General features: G+C 35.8%; 1 long non-coding RNA gene across 1 annotated transcript; it reads left to right on the plus strand.

Annotated features, from left to right (window-relative positions):
• Positions 1-5,570: 5,570 nt before the first annotated feature.
• Positions 5,571-8,080, plus strand: LOC134533738 (uncharacterized). Its single transcript, XR_010075381.1, has 2 exons — positions 5,571-6,101; positions 7,173-8,080. It is a non-coding gene; the product is annotated as an uncharacterized LOC134533738 (long non-coding RNA).
• Positions 8,081-8,318: the final 238 nt, after the last annotated feature.

Consider the following 8,318-nt stretch of genomic DNA (forward strand, 5'->3'; position numbering starts at 1 on the left):
GTCTGTAAAGTCGGTTTATGGACGATAGTTTAACGTGACGTCATAACAAAATATTGATGAAATGATTGCATACTTTTATGAATAAAATTGAATCAATTTTATTGAATTATCACTATTTTGTATTGATACAAAGAAGGAGTGAAATGAAATCTACTACCTATTTAATGAAAATATATTTAATCTTTATAAATGTGTTTGTTTTTAACAATTGAAGTTAAGTTCCTAGAACATTTTGGGCTTCATTATGAGATTATACTATAGAAATTGCATTTACAAAATTTATTTTTGTGGGTCAATGCAAGAAATTGTAACTTAGGCCTCAACTGCACGATTTTGGTACAACGCACAGGGTTTGCAGCGGTAAACTTTTGATATGTTACTAAGAAATATTGATACTGCTGCTGTACAAAATTTCAGGTTTTATGTAATTTTCCATATGTTAAAAAACTTTGTTTCCTAAGACCAAATTTTGTTCCAACCCGAGCGACTTAAGTACCCACACGGTAGGATACACACTACGACGCTCGGAACCTTTCAGAGGCCCGGTCAATTGAGTCAGAGAATTAACCAATATACCATTTTAAAGCTTTAAAAATATGCAACAACGTTTGTAAAAGTGATTATTACGGCGGACCATATATCTTTATGTTAATCGTGTTTTTAATTCTTTCGTTGTGAATAAAAGACACTTCTTATTACTTCATCGATTAATATCGTACCTTTAGTATTAACATTTTGAAAATGTTTTAACACAAATGTGTAAAATGGTGTTTCTAGATTATTTGGATGCATTTACGGAGAGTCTACGTTAATAACTGCGTATACGCGAATCATTTTAATGAACTGCTGTAAGTCGCTGCCATCTAGGACTTAACTGCACGTTTTCGGTGATACGTACAAGGTCTACAGCAGTAAACTTTCGGTATGTTATTAAGCATAGTAGGCTCTACCACTGTGCAAAAATTCAGCTTTGGGCAAATTTTTCACAGATTGAAAGCTTTGTTTCGTGGACGACTCGGGGTGCTCGCCTCGCAACAAGAACCGGGGGCGACAGCTGCAGGCACTCTGGAGCCGGGGCGCCCGCCCGGGCTGTGTGCCTGCGGGGAGGGCGTAGAGGCAGTCAGTCACGCCCTGGAGGTTTCCAATACAGGAGCTCTTTGTTGGGAATATAGTGAATACCAACTCGCGGACAATTCGGCGGAAGTCGCTTTTGTATCGTCGGCCCTGAGAAGATCAGTGGAAGCCGATTTTTCAAGTCGATAATGGGAAAGGAACGAGAATATTATAATAATACAAATTTGACAAAAAGTTGCGTGTAAAACGTTACACTACCAAAGCGTTGTGCTCTTATTTATGACAACTTGGTATTGTTCCACGTGGTGAGAACAAAACATGCAACACGCTTTGTTGCTGGTAAGACGAGAGTCGTAGCGCAAGGTGCCATCCTTAAGGACGCGGTTCAGGTGTATAAAACATTTTCTGCCATTGCAATACTTCACTTCTATTTCTGCCTATTCGAAGACTTAACTTTGCTATTGCAATTAAAGCTAACGATAATTAGATAAAATAACTTTTAACTCTAAAAATAGGAGCTAGAGTATGAGTCAAAATGCTGTCAATCAGTGTTGTTATGTAACAGATACCTAACATTTTATTCATACATGATAATCAAAATATGTAGTTTCATTGTTTTTTCTAAAGTATTATCCCTAAAGTCTCCTACAGATACAATTGGATCATAGTGCTCCATTAATGAGGAAATAATTATTTTCTTTATTTTGGTGAATACATGTGATGGCAAAATTAAAATTTTTAAGTGAAATAAGTATAAATACTGCTAAGAGTAAAAGAAGTTTTATGGATTACTTAGATGCTTTGTGCGTTTCCTTTTTTTTCTTAACCTAACTAAAACCAAATGTATTTGGGAGGGTCTGGGTTAGGGAGAGACCTAGGTCCGTCTCAGGCCGAAGCCTATACGCTCTAATCATGCAGGGGTTAGCCATGCAGGAGAGGTCGCATGCATCATGTGCTAGGAGGGAATTGGTCAGCCATGGCCACCATTAGTGCCATGACAAACTCCCCTCACTGACTACTCTAGACTAACACTAGATAAGGTGGGCCCAGGTGAAGCCTCTATTGACAGAGGGAAAACCCTGGGCTCATTCATGCTGGATGCAAAATTAATGTATTAATTAACAAGCAGGTTGGTTACGGGAACAGAAGGGTTGTTCTGGAAGAAGAGTTGGACAGAGTAAAAAAGCACTACTAAGCGAAGGTGGTGAGCTTGGACTGTTTGGTCCGTGTTCCCGCCATGATGCCAGCCAGCACACATTCTTAAACTAGAAATATCAGTATGAATGTGTACATGTGTATGGGATTATTCTTGGGCGCTTCGCCATTCAAGGTCTCAGGAGACCAAAAAAGTGGAAAATCAGACGATAATTCGAGCCCTGCTGGGCCGAAACACGACAGTATTTTTCGCCTACACGGAAGGACCTACAGGGAGGGCTGCGTCGGTGTTGGGCGTTGTATGTCAATTAGAACCATATTATACTTAATAATACTTAATACTATGAGCTGCCAGCTTAGGATTGCAAGAACTGTGCTTTTTCGCTCCGCGCGCATTGGCCGGCAGTCTGCGCGGCCAATCACGCGCGACTATGGCGGCCGGTGGGCAAGGAGCGATTTCGGCCGCTTATATTTTTGTCTTACGTCCGGATCAAAATTTCCGAGCGATAAAACATGTGGGTTTTAACTATTTACGCATTTATCGTAAAATGTTTCTGGGGTTCGAATGTAAAAGTCTTGCAAAGTTTCCGTGTCCGTTTCACAATGCAAGGCTTCTGTAGGGTAATACATTGGAGCGTCTGTAGCTATTCGAATACATTTATTCTGAATTCGCTGCAGCTTTAATAAATGTGTTTTCGCAGTGGTTGCCCAGACTGGGGCTGCGTACGTAATAATAGGGTGAATCAGTGTTTTGTAGAGCACAGTAAACCGTTCGTTACTGTGCCTCCACATCGCCTGCTCATTACTGGATATAGTGAGCTTAGTCTAACCTCAGTTTGAATTCTCTAGGCATCTATATGATGGTGCCAGAGAAGCTTCCTGTCCATGTGGATGCCTAGATATTTTACGACGTCCTTGTGTGGGATTTGTTCGCCAAACAAACGTATTTATGGCCTGTGTTCTACAGGTGGAAGATTTCCGCGAGTAAACACAATAGCTTCGGACATCGTTGTGTTCACTTTGCTAAGCCAGGTCGTACACCATTGCTAGCACACAGCTAATGCATCCGTTTTTTTCCTAGCCTAATTTAATCTAAGCTAATGCAGTCTGGTAGTGGCTAGGTGAAGTGTGTATGATCTGCTATACAGAAACGTGTCGTTTGCATAGCACATAGCAGCCTAACTTCACTAGGCGGTGTTTGGGGCGTGGCAAATCTCTAGAAGGCTATATATGTTAAATAGAACAGGGCCTAGAATACTGCCCTGTGGTACGCCTGCTCTTATTTGTTTGATGTCAGACATAGTTCTTTAAGTTGATACTGTAAACGTTCTGTCTTCTAGGTAGGACGCGACTAGCTTGGTATAGCAGACCAGGAAATTAGTTTGATATAGTTTGTATAGATTAGCCCCGCGTGATAAACTCTGTCGAAGGCTTTTTCTACGTCTAAAAACGTCGCAACTACATAATCTTTTACGTTGAAGGCGCTTGTTATCTCTTCAGTGAGGCGTATGAGTTGGTGCACTGTCGAGTGATTACTGCGAAAAATCGAATGGCCTAAGTGTACAGGCCTGCCCGATCCGCGGACGAATATTTTCACGTTCTGCGCGCATACTTTTCGTTGGTGATACTGCCGACGAGCGCGGGTTTGAATGGTAGTTTGATGATATGAATTGACAAACTGCTAGACTGTGTGTAATATAGTTACCCAAATAACACTAAAACAACAAAAATGAATTAAATAATAAATAACCATCTCTTTTAAAACTATAACGTGTCAGAACTGAGTGTTATTGTGCAAACAAAGACTAATTTTAGCAAAGATTATTGCACGAAGTAAGGGAGGTAGGGTTATATGAATGGTCAAAATAAGTTTTTATAGCAACTGATCTTGAGAAAATGATTTTTTTGTTTGTGTAGGCCTCAACTTTGACAGCTGAGTAAAGATTATTTAAACAAAGGCACAGCATTTCAATAAGTGTTTTATTTTTTAATGAATTTCTGAATTATAACCTTGTCACAAATTTTTATGTAGGATACATACAGATGCAAGTTTATTATAAACTGAACTATTAGTATTAATGTTTATACGTTTCATTTAGAAAATAAATTTAGCTCATATTGTTACATGAATTAATATATCTGATACGCTTACTTGCGTTATTAAAATAACTTGCATTAACTTCGGAACAATTGTAACGTGTCCCAAATTTTCTGTTGTAAACGCAAACCAAATATTTTCATTTAATTATATTATTAATTGATGTCATGTTATGTTGATAGAACTAACAAAAAACGGCGAAATATAAATTCAAATTTTTGATATTCGTGCTTTATTGTTTGGCTATTTATTTTGGCAATTTTTCATAGTTTAAGCACTTATGAAAATATTTACATAAAATTCTTATAAATGTTTTTTGAGATTCTTTAATTATGTGTGATGATTATGCTAATAGTTGTTGAGATAATTGAGGTAGATTACCGGTATTTTACCATTGGTTTTGTATTTTGTATTACGTTAGCTACTTTTAAAATACTTTTAAGTCATTTGGATGGTTGGTTAAGTTTTGTTAGCTTAATTTAAAACATTGTTTAATCGTGTGAATGGCTGGAGGGATAAGGTAATTTAATTTCGAACACTGTTCAATTATTTGAATGATTGGTTGTATACAATATTCATTTAAAATACTGTATATTGGTGTAAATGTTTGGGTAAGTTACGTTAGCCACATTAAAAATACTTAACGGCGTTCTTCGGGATAGGTGTTATTCAAAAAACCATTAAATGTTCTTAATGGAGAACCTTCTCTAGAAAATTAGCATTACTTGAAATAGGGATAACAATCTGCAGGTAGAGAAGTAAAGATTGTGTTAGGTAAGTTCCGGGAAGAGGAGTGGCAGATTTTGCATTTAAAACTGCAGAATAAAAAGTACGAATTTTTGAAAAATTTAAATATTTAAGCTTTGTGAAACGATTAATAACCATGCAACATTTTTAAATAATCAATATTAATATTACAAGAGTGACATATTTTTAATTATATAATCTTGATTTTTGAAATAAATGCTTTTTTTTTCGGATGAGGTTGTACTAACCAGCGAAATGATTTTATTTCCGTATCTAAACTACCGCGTTATTATTTTCCTGCCTAGTATTTTGTTAGTACAATATATAGTACACAATATATAGTGCACAAAATAATTTATTACGGTTGTGGCAAACAACAGTTAACTGGTGTCACTGCTACAAAAGTTTAACATTATTTAGCCAAACTTGTGTTGTGAATGTATTACACTGAAATAAATAATAAAATCACTTCAGGCTATATAAAAAATGATTGTCAAAATTAAATGATATCGTAGCTTTCGTCCATTCGAAACCTAAATTGGGCGGAGACAAAACAAAATACAGAAAAAAACTTATTTTGTAATAAATGAGGCAATAAAATTAGTTATAGGTATCTAATTTCTTAATTTATTTACTTGAATGGAAATAAATTTGCCATTAGAATCATCATTTGTTGATAACCGCCGTTCTAACAAAATGTAAAACTCAGATTAACGTATATTTCCGTATGCATAGCCTACTTTAGCAAAATATCTCCAGAGTGACGTCACAAATTGCTAGCCAGTGAAAGAGAAAGGTGCGCAAAAGGATACATATATAACTTCACGATGATTCACCCGTTATGTTCACAGTTGACAGAACAGAAGAACGAATGAATATCAAGCAATGATTTGTGTAACATTTTCTTAAGTGTTATGAGTACGTAATAAATATTCTCGCAGAAACTGTATGGTGTTATGTAGGCTGAAGTATCTATTTATTCGATTTTTTATTTATTAGAAAACAATTTGATCCGATTTCCGCATAGGTAGTTGAGAAGTGTAATTAGGATAAGAAATTTTAAGCTCAATATTGTGCTAAAACAGATTAAGATAAATTGTAATTGGAACCGAATTAGGGGTTCATATGTAAAAATACAAATGTTTGTTAAGTGACACAATATTTCTGTAAACCTTTGTGTTCTGTACCATTACAAGAAGGAACAACCATATTTCTATACATCTGAGAATAATAACAGTAGTATTACAGAATTATTTTTATTTGGTTTCATATAGAACTTCTATAAGCACTCGAACTATGGTCAATGGACTGGGAATGTTGCGTTTAATGCCGATTATAATTTGTTGTGTTTGTTGCCAGCCAAACTTGTTTAACTATATGATAGAACCTTACACTTAGTACGTGTGGTTTCCAAGTGATGTTATGTTCTCTGGATTATGTAATTACAGTTTCCCTTATACGAATGTACCGAACAAATATAAAGTGTTGTGGTGTATACCACCATTGAAATATAAGAAACCTCTTAGTTAACACTAGGAAAATAACAAATGCAAGTGACAAGTAGCTCATTTGACATTGAACAAGAGGATCGTTCCAAAGAGAGGTTGCACCCTCCTTCCTGAGCGAGCCTTTTGTGACGTTGCAAGTTGTTTCTTGTTTCATTACAAAGAAAAATTGAAAAAGTAAGCCATAAATTGCACCATTTTAAAACATATTTGCAACATTGCAAATAATTGCTTGAATATCTTTCACACTTGGGGTTGGCTAATGACTAAATTTCGAATAAAATTTTCTATTTACTCATTGATATAACGTTGCGTTAACCATGCAAGCACATTTGTTGAAATGCAGCATGTACTTTGTATGGTGTACAATTAACAGTATCTTTCATGTACTTTATTTTAATAATTCTTGGGAATTTTTTTTCCAGAACTAATTGATATGTTCTCGCCCCTTAAATACAGGTAACGAGATGCTGGCCCGTTACCATCACATGCAAGGTCTCAATAGTATATAAACAACATTATTCTAATGTATTGTTATTGTGGTGACTAGCGAATGAATGCAGCAGATTCCAACTCTTCAGAATTGTTTCCAGTAGACGCAGCGTCGCACTGCGTGGCTGCGACTGGTTGATAATCGCTGGCTCCTCTGTGACATTGTGGGCATTGGTGAATCAAGCTTGTCGTGAATGTCAGTGCGCTTGCAAACTGACTCCCCTGCTGCAGCTCATACACCGGTCGTCACTGGATTCTGATGTACTTTGTAATAATTAAGATAGTTTCTGAACCAGAACAGTTGATAAGCTACGGTCCTGAATCAAAAAAGGTAAATTTAAAATGTGTCGTAACTTTATCTTTGAGCCTCATTTAGAAAATGTTAACATACTCACCTTTCATTGTTAGGTACATATTTTTTTACACAATCCCGCATAACCCTGCAAGTTATAAAAATTCTTCCAATGTATGAATTTCCCAATTACATACATATTGATAATGCCGAATGTGGACTTTATATATATACACACATGCATACTTACACATATATGTATAATAATTGAAAGAAAATGTTTGCTTCAATGTCTCCCCCATAAATAATAAATGAATTACCTATATGATTAAATATCCGTGTTCTTAGTGGATATAACTAGGAAAATCTGCATAATTTGTATGTATTTTGGTAGTTATTAAAAAAGTACAATTAAACTTACAATATTATGAATTGTCATACCTCTAATGTTAAATTTTACTCTTGTACAGATAGCACACTGTATCTAAGTAACATAATTAAGATGTCACAGATATAATAATTAATACTTACTAATTTTATTCGACAATGTGTTTCCGATTCATTTGACTTCTTGCAAATGGGTTATAAATTAAGTATAACTCCAGAGACGTACCAAATTAGGTTACCTTGAGAAACTCATGACGTCAGCGTGTATGGTTTATGTGTTAGGGAAAATTTATTCAAATACTGTGTATTAAAAAAGTGCATGACATGGTATATTATTGTTTTATTTTGAAACAATTAACCCCAATTATTGCGAACACCATGGTAATATGCTTAAAAAATGTGTGAACTCTGGAGTGTATGAGAAGTTATTTCCAGGCCGGCCGTCGAATCGTCCGGTTTTAGGATCGAGTATAAATGACAGAACTTCGACTATCATCCCTTTTCTACGTGTGTCTAAAGCCAGCCAGAAGCGTGGAGAAATCCCCCTGAAAAGCCTGACTCGAATGAC

This window comes from Bacillus rossius, chromosome 7 (assembly GCF_032445375.1).
Source record: "Bacillus rossius redtenbacheri isolate Brsri chromosome 7, Brsri_v3, whole genome shotgun sequence".
Taxonomy (NCBI): Eukaryota; Metazoa; Arthropoda; class Insecta; order Phasmatodea; family Bacillidae; genus Bacillus; species Bacillus rossius.